Consider the following 10,910-nt stretch of genomic DNA (forward strand, 5'->3'; position numbering starts at 1 on the left):
GTTAAGTGATAAAATACATTAAATTTTTTTTTTTCTGTTTTCATACTATTCTGAAAATTGACAAAATCTTAGATTTTTCCATCTTAACCATGTGTTGTACACTTTTAAGGGGGTCGCACACCGAACGAGAAGCGCAGCGCAGCGCCGCGCCACGTCTAGAACAACTCACAGGTATCGCACACCGGACGCGCACATACTATTCGCGCGAGCTCAATTTTGAATCAACTCCTGGTAGAAGTCTAGAAGAGCTGCACGATGGGTGAGTTTTAACTTGATGTATTATTTATTTTTTATGTTAATTGATTAATAGCTGATGTTTGAACGTTAATCAAGTAAAAGTGTCTATCACGTTGTTAAGTCTGTTATTTTGTTGTAACGTTATCCGTTGTCTTGGCAACTATGTTACATAATACAATAGTATTTATTTTGCTAGCCTTTAGCTAACCCGAGTGAAAGAAAGGGTTAGAGTATGGTTAGTATGGTAGAGTATTGAAAAATGGCACAACAGGGGAAAATGAAAGATTTAAAAGGGCTATGTTTGTTATATATTTTTTCCAATATGACTTTATTCAAGCTGTTAAATTAGGAATGTTAAACTAAATGTATATTGCAGCACATGGTGAAGTATGTACATTAACGACGATTTGAGACAAATAAATGTAAATTTAATATAGGCCTACAACTATGTAAATGGCGCTCTGTGGCGCGGCAGGGTTTTGAACAAGGTCCTGAGCCGTAGCTGGGCGCCGCGGACAGACGCCGAATGGCGCCGCCGGTGTGTGTACACTCAGAGAATAATGTGTTCGAATTTTAAAGACATGGCGCTGCGCGACGCGGCGCTGCGCTTCTCGTTCGGTGTGCGACCCCCTTTAGGGTTAGGCATGCGCCTGGACACTGGTCGGCCTGATGGGGTAGACGGCAGTTCGAGAGAAAGAGAGAGAGAGAGAACTACGGGCAGCTGCTCCGTATGTGTTTATGTGTGTTTTTGTTTAAGTTTATTATTAAACTTTATTTACATTGTCAAGCTGGTTCTCGCCTCCTCCTTTCGCTTATAACCCCTTTACACTGTTGCCGAACCACAGGAGGGAGGAGGGATGCCATTGCGTGGTTCTTGATCACTCCTCCACCCTCTCAGGCGGAGGACAGTCACTCCTCCCTGGGCGGACTGGAGTCAAACCTCTGACCCCCAGCGGACATAATGCCCCTCTGCGTTTCTGGCGGCACGTGGGGACACTCCTCCAGCCCTGGCAGTGGCCCTACCGCTCCAGGTGTTCGGTGAGTCGTTTCCCTCCTCCCTTCACGGACGGCAGTCTTCCCCAGTCGACCCCTTCACATTTCTGGTGGTGGCAAGCTCTCCTCCACCCCTGGCAGCGGCTCCATCGATCCAGGTGATCGGGGAGTCCAGTCCCTCCTCGCCTTGCGGACGGAGGCCATTCCCCGCCATCCCTCCTCCCTCCTGGAGTTCGGCACTAATGTAAAGGTTATAAGGGAAAGGAGGAGGCGTGAACCGGCTTGACGGTGTAACTCATAATTTAACCTGTTCAACTCTTAGTTTTTTGGAGGGGTGAATTCCTCCTGAAACTGACATACCTAAATCTGAAGGCTCCACTTATCCACATTCAGTGAAGTAAATGTAAAATGTTGGTCTCATTTTAAAGAAAACTTAATTATTGTATAGTTAATAATTATCGTTAATCAATAATTGTTATTGTATATGTTCAAACTACTGTATTAAACACAAAAAATAGGAATTTTTTGGTCTTTGAAAGTGCATTACTCAAGCCCTATATGCTCTTATTATAAATGGGAAGTTTTGTTTGATTCCACTATATGGCAGAAAACACAGATTTTTTTCTTCTTCTTTTTTCTCAATCATTTACAATTAAAAAGGTATTACTATGAAACCGAAGGGAGGCAAAGTGGCCATTTAGTGTCTTCAAGGTCCCGGGTTATCCAAAGTGCAAAAACAAGCTATTACAAAAAATATTACACCAAACATCCTACTTTTACTATTTGATATACATGACAACAGCACTAATAATCCAGTCTAAAATGGCCTCAGCACCAACAAAAACTCTGAAAAAAAGTTTATTATTTATATGATAAATAATAAACTATAATCATAAAATGTCTGCTTATGCATCTGCAAGTGTTTCGGCAATACCAAGTGCTTCTCTCGTGAGCGCACTTTACAGGCTCAAAATATATTTCTTATTTCTCCCCCTTTCTTCTGATTGGTCAACGTGCACCGTTGTCTTCTTCAATGCCGTGAGACAGAATAAAAGTTTAAACTGCTGTTTAATTATCCAAATAAATTCGTCTCAGTCTATATATATATATATATATATATATATATATATGTTGACGCCAAATTGCGTATAGATTGTAATGATGATTATCTCAGGCTCTGATTGGTCGGAGGGAAAGATTTACATGTCTTTGAACAGCTTAGATCTTATGCTTTCCAATGATATGTGTCTCGTCATTATCCGTATATTTTGTCAGTTTTATGAAAATAACAAACTATGTTCTGCACTAGGGTGTTTAACAATATAACAGATATTCTTCCAACAAAAATAAACTAAATATACATCATCTGGTTAATAAGAGCTTTTGTTTAAAATATGGCTTGTCTATATTGAAATTCATAATCATATTTGATTTTTATCTGTATATTGGTTGCGGAAGAGGGAATTTAAACATTAAAATGCTGTGCAATGCAAAATAAAAAAAATAAAAAAATGATAGTTTTGTGTGAAAAGTAGAGGGTCTAAGCTTTGTCACATATGACTGTTAATGATCCATCAGGACATATAAATATTGAAGGATAATCATGATAATTTTCAACACAGGGGTGGGTTTAATAGTTGAACAGGTTAAAAGTGAATTAAAGCAAAAGCAAAATAACAACCAAACATATATATATGCGATTTGAAAACAGAGAGGAACTTCATTTGCCAACAATAGTGCTGATTTCATGGAGTTTGTTCATGATGCATTGACCCACTCAGTTTGCCAACTGTTTTTGAGAGAGAGAGAGAGGAGAGAGAGACTGACCTCAGTGTGTTTCCCTACTATCCACCACAGTGACCCTCAGTAATGTATATGTGTATATATATATGTGTGTGTGTGTGTGTGTGTGTGTGTGTGTGTGTGTGTGTGTGTGTGTTAAAACACTGTGGTATCGAATGTTCACAGATATTGTAATCTGTTACACTGTTAATTTGTACAATGAATTTAATTTGTACATTTAAATTTAAGTTATATACTTTATTATTTTTATGTCTTTATAATTATTCTATGTGTTCCAAGCTTTGGCAATATTGTAATATGTACAGTCATGCCAATAAAGCATTTTTGAATTGAATTGAGAGAGAGAGAGAGAGAGAGAGAGAGCAAGAAAATGAGCTCCTGATTTTTTTCTTTTTAAATGTTGTTTTAAGACAAGACAGACAATCAGTTTTGATAAAACTCTATAAAATAAGACCTTCTGCAACATATTAACTACAAAAGGACATTGAATTGATCAAGAAAAATCAGAAGACAACTAGCTGACAACCAATAGACAGAAGGCTGACAGAAGGCTTAAAGGTCCCACAACTGCCACGAGAGAGAGGAAAAGAGGAACTCCATGTGAGTACACAAAATATCTACAATCAACCACCTTTGTTTTGGAGAAAGATTTGCCCAAAAACTGTGATTTAATTAAGCTACAATATAAAGGCTAACTCCAGTAGATATAAACATTCATAAAACAACAACAACAACAAACTGCCAGCAACTGTCAGAATATTTGAAAAATGACAGAATCAATCCCTGTAACATACCCATCCAAAGCTACCAATGAGATCCTAAAGAAAAAACATAAAGAAAAGCTCCTCAAGGACAATCCAGAAACCCTGTACTCAGACCTATACAGGAATGGAGAGGTCAGTAACATCATATTCTATACAGAAGACCCAGAAGCCTGGCACTCAGCAGTCAGACATCATTACCCCACAGTAATTAGAAAGGGCATCAGTAATGGATGGAAACTACAGATTAAAGAAGGGAAGGATTCAGATTCAGATGTCACAATAACAGCGAACCTATATAAAAATGGGACTGTAATGATCCAGGGGAAACTGAAACAATTTGAAAAGGATTTCCTGCAAATTAAAGAAAAAGCTCAGCTGAACAAGATCAGCCCTAATGCACAGAAGCGTGCAGAAGACCCCTCGACCTCCAGCCATCAGTCCACAGCTGAGCAGTCCAGGGACGGCAGTGAGGAGATCTCCCTTCTACACAGCATCATCAGCGACATGAAGGAGAAGTTCAGGGAGATGGAGCTGGAGCTGGTGCAGCTGAGAGAGGAGATGCATAGAGTAGGGAAGGAGACTGATCCAACAGAGAAAGAAGCCGACTACAGGAAAGAAATAGAAATGCTTAAAAAAGAAACTCAAGAAATGAAAAAACAGGGAGAGGAGTACAGCAATCAGCTGTCTGTAGTGAGGGAGGAGATAAGAAAGCTGAGAGAGGACAGAGAGTCCCACATACAGCTGTCAGCTGTGGAGAAGCAGCCGACACAGAGAGGAGAACAGCAGAGCTCAGAGGAGCCTCCTCCTCCAGCGACCACAGAGACCCGGCCCAGCAGCCCTCCTCCAGCAGACTCCTACAGTCCATCACAGCCTCACATTATACTCCTCATGGACTCCAATGGCAAGTTTATCGATGAAAAGAGACTGTTTCCAAGAAAAAACGTCAAAAAAATGTGGTGCCCAAACACACAGAAGGCCCTGGAGCTCTTGTGTGAAGAGCAGCTGGGTTCCCCCAGCCACATCATCATCCACACCGGCAGCAAAGACCTCCGAGCTCAGCGAAAGAGAGTAGCTACAGCTCTCATAAACGTGACTGAGAAGGCATCCTCCAACTTCCCCAACTCCAAAATCATCCTCTCCACCCTGCTACTGCGCTCGGACTTCCACCCAGACACCATCAGGCATATAAATGCTAGAGTATCCAGAGACTGTGCCCTAAAGCCCAATGTACACCTGGCTCAGCACCCCACACTGAATCTCAGCAGCCTGTACGACCATGTCCACCTCCACAGAAGGGCAGTCCCCATCTTTGCCAAAACCCTGAAGGACATCGCACTCAACCGCAGCTCCAGCGCACCGCAGCGTCCTCATGGACATCCCATAGAGCCACTGCAGGGACACCCCTCAAAACACCACCCCCTCCACCACTTCAGCTCTGACAGGAGGAACCCCACGACAGGCTCTGTGTTTCCCCCTGGAACACACTACATGACCAGGCCTGAAGCCCCCTCGCCTTCTCATCCACGTGAACAGCAGCAGCAGCAGCAGCCGGGCAGCCGGAGCTACGCTGAAGCAGCCAGCAGATCACTGACCCACTGCAGCCCCAGCACACCCTACAGCCAGCCGGCCTCATCGCCATCCAGAGACCTCACAAACATCCAGCACATGATGACCGTGCTGTGCTCACATCTCATGGGTTAGTGACTCACAAAAAAGGGGAAAAAAAGGAAAAGGAAGAAAAAAAAAAGGGAGAAAGAGAAAAAAATAAAAAAAAAGGAAAATGAAAATGTATGTATAAGTGTGTGTGTGTGTGTGTGTGAGAGTGTGTTTTATTTCTACTTATTTTAAATCAGATTCTCAGAAATCTATTATTTATTATTCTTGAAAAAAAAAAAAGTATGGATGTGTATGCATGTGTATATGTTTATTTTATACTCATTTTATATCAGATTTTTTGAAACCTCATTATTTATTCTTCTTGAAAGAAAAAAAAAAAAAAAACGATGTATATGTGTGTGTGTATGTATATATATATGTATATGTAATATGAATATGATATCTTTGTATATTTATTTGACCTAATTTATACATTTAACTTATTTTCTTGGATCATAATATTTAATATATTCTTCTTGATTTGTCAATTCAGTATACTGATGTCTGTCTTGTTTTGAAATAACAAATGTGATTATCTAATGAGCTCATATTCCCTGAAAGTCATGTGTTGGAATATTCAAGGACTGAGGTCCTCTGTTTTTGGTATCAAGAGCCAACATTCAGACTTTAAAAAAAGAAATCGAGAACTCTGACATTATAATACTACAGGAAACATGGAATGTTAGAGATTTGTCCACTGGCTGTCCAGTTGGATTTAGGAAATAGTCCTACCATCGACAAAACTAAGAGGGGTGACTCAGGGCAGAGAGTCAGGGGGAATGCTAATATGGTATAGAGCACACCTCATAAACTCAATCACAGCTATACAAATCGGAAAATTTAACATTTGGCTAAAAATCCAAAAAGACATTGTCTCCACAGACCATCACATTTTATTGTGTGCTATATACCTTCCCCAGCTGAGTCCCCTATTACAGTGAAGAAACCTTCTCCATCCTGCAGGAGGAGATCTGCCATTTCCAGACTAAAGGGAATGTGTTAATGTGTGGCGATCTAAATGCCAGAACTGGAAATGAACCAGACTTTGTCAACACACAGGGAGACAAATATATCACAAACACCAGCCACGCTCTGCCCTCATACCACCTAAGAAACAATTATGACAAATTAACAAACAAAAGTGGGAAAAGCCTACTAGAGCTCTGTCGATCACTGGGCCTGTATATAGTGAACGGCCGTATACGGGGAGACTCTTTTGGTTGTTACACTTTTAATTCCTTCTTGGGCAACAGTACTGTGGATTACTTCATTACAGACATCGACCCAGTGCATCTCAGGGCATTCACAGTCAGTCCTCAAACACCTCTGTCAGACCACTGTAAAATTACACTATATTTAAGACGAACTCATAGCAATGAATCACACAGACAGCCCTCTGATTTACTGAAGCTGCAACCACCCTATAAGTGGACAAATAACAGCACAGAAAATTATCAAAATGCAATAGAAAGTCAAACGATCAAATTATTATTGGACAAATTCATAATGAACACATATTCACAAAATAAATTAGGCATAAATCTGGCACTTAGCGACATTACCAAAATATTCCACCAATCAGCATCCATGTGCAATTTGAAAAAGAAATCATCAAAAAGGAAACCAAAAAACACCAAAGAAATGTGGTTTGACAGTGAGTGCAAAAATATCCGAACAACAGTACGAAATCTTTCAAATCAAAAACACAGAGATCCTGACAATGAAGAACTCCGCCATCAATATCACGAAGCCCTTAGACTGTACAAACAAACTCTAAGAGTAAAAAAGGAAGAACACACAGAACAATTATTTCAAGAAATGGAGGAGTCAATAAACACCAGTAACTTCTGGAACAATTGGAACTCTCTCTATAGGCCACAACAGGAAGAACTGGCCATTCAAAACGGGAACATATGGAGGACACACTTTGAAAATCTGTACAAAACAACTGAAACAAATCCTGCTCGAAATGAATTCAAAACCAAATTAGAAATCCTGAAAGAAAAAATTAAAGACAATCAGAACCCCCTGGATTTCCCAATCACAGTAAATGAGCTTACAGATAGACTGCATGCTTTAAAACCCAACAAGGCATGTGGCATTGGTGGAATATTAAACGAAATGATCAAATACACCAACGACAAATTCAAAACCGCAATAACCAAATTATTCAACTTTGTTTTGAAAGTAGGATATTTCCCCGACACCTGGAACCAAGGCCTAATTACACCAATATTTAAACAAGGAGACAAATATGAGCCAAACAATTACAGAGGCATATGTGTCAATAGCAACCTGGGGAAAATATTCTGTTCGATTATTAACATAAGATTGCAGAACTTTCTCAAAACCCACAAAATTCTGGACAAAAGTCAAATTGGATTTCTGCCCAAACACAGAACGTCAGACCACATTTACACTCTTCACACGATCATTGATAAACATGTATACCAAAATAAATCCAAAGTCTTCTCTTGCTTTATTGACTTTGAGAAGGCTTTCGACTTCGATCTGGCACGAAGGACTCTTCCTAAAACTACTGGAAAATGGGATTGGAGGGAAAACATTTGATTTGATAAGCACCATGTATAAAAACAATACATGTGCTGTAAAAATAGGAAATAAGCTGAACAGAATTTTTCTCCCAAAAACGAGGAGTCAGACAAGGTTGCCCATTGAGCCCCACTCTATTTAACATATATATAAACGAATTAGCCAAAGCCTTAAATAAGTCCACTGCCCCCGGCCCAACCCTGACGCAATCAGAAGTTAAATGTCTCCTCTTTGCAGATGATCTAGTCATTCTGTCAAAAACAAAAGAGGGACTACAGCAGCTCCTCGATGTCGTAGAGACATTCAGTCAAACATGGGCTCTCAAAATTAACCTCACAAAAACTAAAATAATGATTTTTCAAAATAGATCCAGGTGTAGGGAAAATAAATACATCTTTGAGCAGGAAACCAAGTCCTCCAACACACCCACGAATACACATATCTGGGGCTAAAACTGAGTTCGACAGGGAACTTTAATCTGGCTGTGAATGAACTGAAGGCAAAAGCAATGAGGGTCTTCTACATGATCAAAAATACTATTCGACATGAAATTCCAATTCAAACCTGGCTAAAAATCCTACAAGCAATAATTGAACCCATTGCTCTGTATGGCAGCGAGATATGGGGACCTCTAAAAACCCAAGATTTTTCAAAATGGGAAAAAGGAGGCAATCGAAACTCTGCACACCCAAATTTGTAAAAGCATCCTAAAAGTAAACAGAGCGACACCAAACAACTCTTGCAGAGCTGAATTAGGACAATACCCCCTATTGATCAATATCCAAAAAAGAGCTGTGAAATTCTACCAGCACCTGAAGTGCAGTGACCCGAGCTCTTACCAGGCCGAAGCCCTGCGGTGTCAGGAGCAGAACCGGCCCCGGAGCGCACTCTCACAGCTGATGCTCAAACTACAGCCAGACCAGCACAGCACTATCTGGCCCAACCAAATTATAAAATTACAAAAACTAAATTACATTACCTATTGGAAAGATGCTACTAAATCACAAAAAAAGATGGAACTCTATTTAAACCTGAAAAGAGATTATAAACCAGCAGAATACCTGAGCTGTGTAAAAGAGCATAAAGTGAGAAAGACCCTGACCAGATACAGGCTGAGTGCCCACTGTCTGGCTGTAGAGAGAGGACGGCACCGGCAGAGGTGGCAGCCGAGAGAGCAGAGACTGTGTTCTCTGTGCTCTCAGAGAGAGGTGGAGACAGAAGAACACTTCCTCATACACTGTGATCACTATCACAGCATTAGATCGGACTATTTCACTAGATTCCAACAACTAGAACCAAATTTTATGGCATTACCAAATTCAGATAAATTAAATTATATTTTGGGAGAAAACTCCAGCTCAATCATAACAGCAGCAAAGTATGTAACAGCCTGCCACAAACTACGAGAGTCAGCCAGTGGACAAAACTAGGGTCTGAATGTTGGTTCAAAAAGATTTTTTTTATATATATATATATATATATATATATATATATATATATAAAAATGTATTCATGCATTTGTTCACTGATTAATTTTATTGATTATTTGTTCATTGCCTATGTAATGGCCAATGCTTTGGCAATACTGTTCAAGTCATGCCAATAAAGCTCATTTGAATTTGAATTTGAGAGAGAGAGAGAGAGAGAGAGAGAGAGAGAGAGAGAGATTTTCTTATTTGTACATCTTTGAAATGTATTTAAATGATATACACTCACCTAAAGGATTATTAGGAACACCATACTAATACTGTGTTTGACCCCCTTTCGCCTTCAGAACTGCCTTAATTCTACTTGGCATTGATTCAACAAGGTGCTGAAAGCATTCTTTAGAAATGTTGGCCCATATTGATAGGATAGCATCTTGCAGTTGATGGAGATTTGTGGGATGCACATCCAGGGCACGAAGCTCCCGTTCCACCACATCCCAAAGATGCTCTATTGGGTTGAGATCTGGTGACTGTGGGGGCCATTTTAGTACAGTGAACTCATTGTCATGTTCAAGAAACCAATTTGAAATGATTCGAGCTTTGTGACATGGTGCATTATCCTGCTGGAAGTAGCCATCAGAGGATGGGTACATGGTGGCCATAAAGGGATGGACATGGTCAGAAACAATGCTCAGGTAGGCCGTGGCATTTAAACGATGCCCAATTGGCACTAAGGGGCCTAAAGTGTGCCAAGAAAACATCCCCCACACCATTACACCACCACCACCAGCCTGCACAGTGGTAACAAGGCATGATGGATCCATGTTCTCATTCTGTTTACGCCAAATTCTGACTCTACCATCTGAATGTCTCAACAGAAATCGAGACTCATCAGACCAGGCAACATTTTTCCAGTCTTCAACTGTCCAATTTTGGTGAGCTCTTGCAAATTGTAGCCTCTTTTTCCTATTTGTAGTGGAGATGAGTGGTACCCGGTGGGGTCTTCTGCTGTTGTAGCCCATTCGCCTCAAGGTTGTGCATGTTGTGGCTTCACAAATGCTTTGCTGCATACCTCGGTTGTAACGAGTGGTTATTTCAGGCAAAGTTGCTCTTCTATCAGCTTGAATCAGTCGGCCCATTCTCCTCTGACATGTAGCATCAACAAGGCATTTTCGCCCACAGGACTGCCACATACTGGATGTTTTTCCCTTTTCACACCATTCTTTGTAAACTCTGGAAATGGTTGTGCGTGAAAATCCCAGTAACTGAGCAGATTGTGAAATACTCAGACCGGCCCGTCTGGCACCAACAACCATGGTGAGTGTATAATGCTCTTCACCATTGTCATTCTCAAATATTAGACTTGTCTAATTGCCTGCACTTGCCTGTCTTATGTGTGTGTCACTTTGGTATCCCTCACGTGAGTGACATTTGTGCTGATATGTACATGTGCAGTGCTTTTAAAGCAGAACTGTCA

The sequence above is a fragment of the Xyrauchen texanus genome, chromosome 39 (assembly GCF_025860055.1).
Source record: "Xyrauchen texanus isolate HMW12.3.18 chromosome 39, RBS_HiC_50CHRs, whole genome shotgun sequence".
In the NCBI taxonomy this organism is placed as follows: domain Eukaryota; kingdom Metazoa; phylum Chordata; class Actinopteri; order Cypriniformes; family Catostomidae; genus Xyrauchen; species Xyrauchen texanus.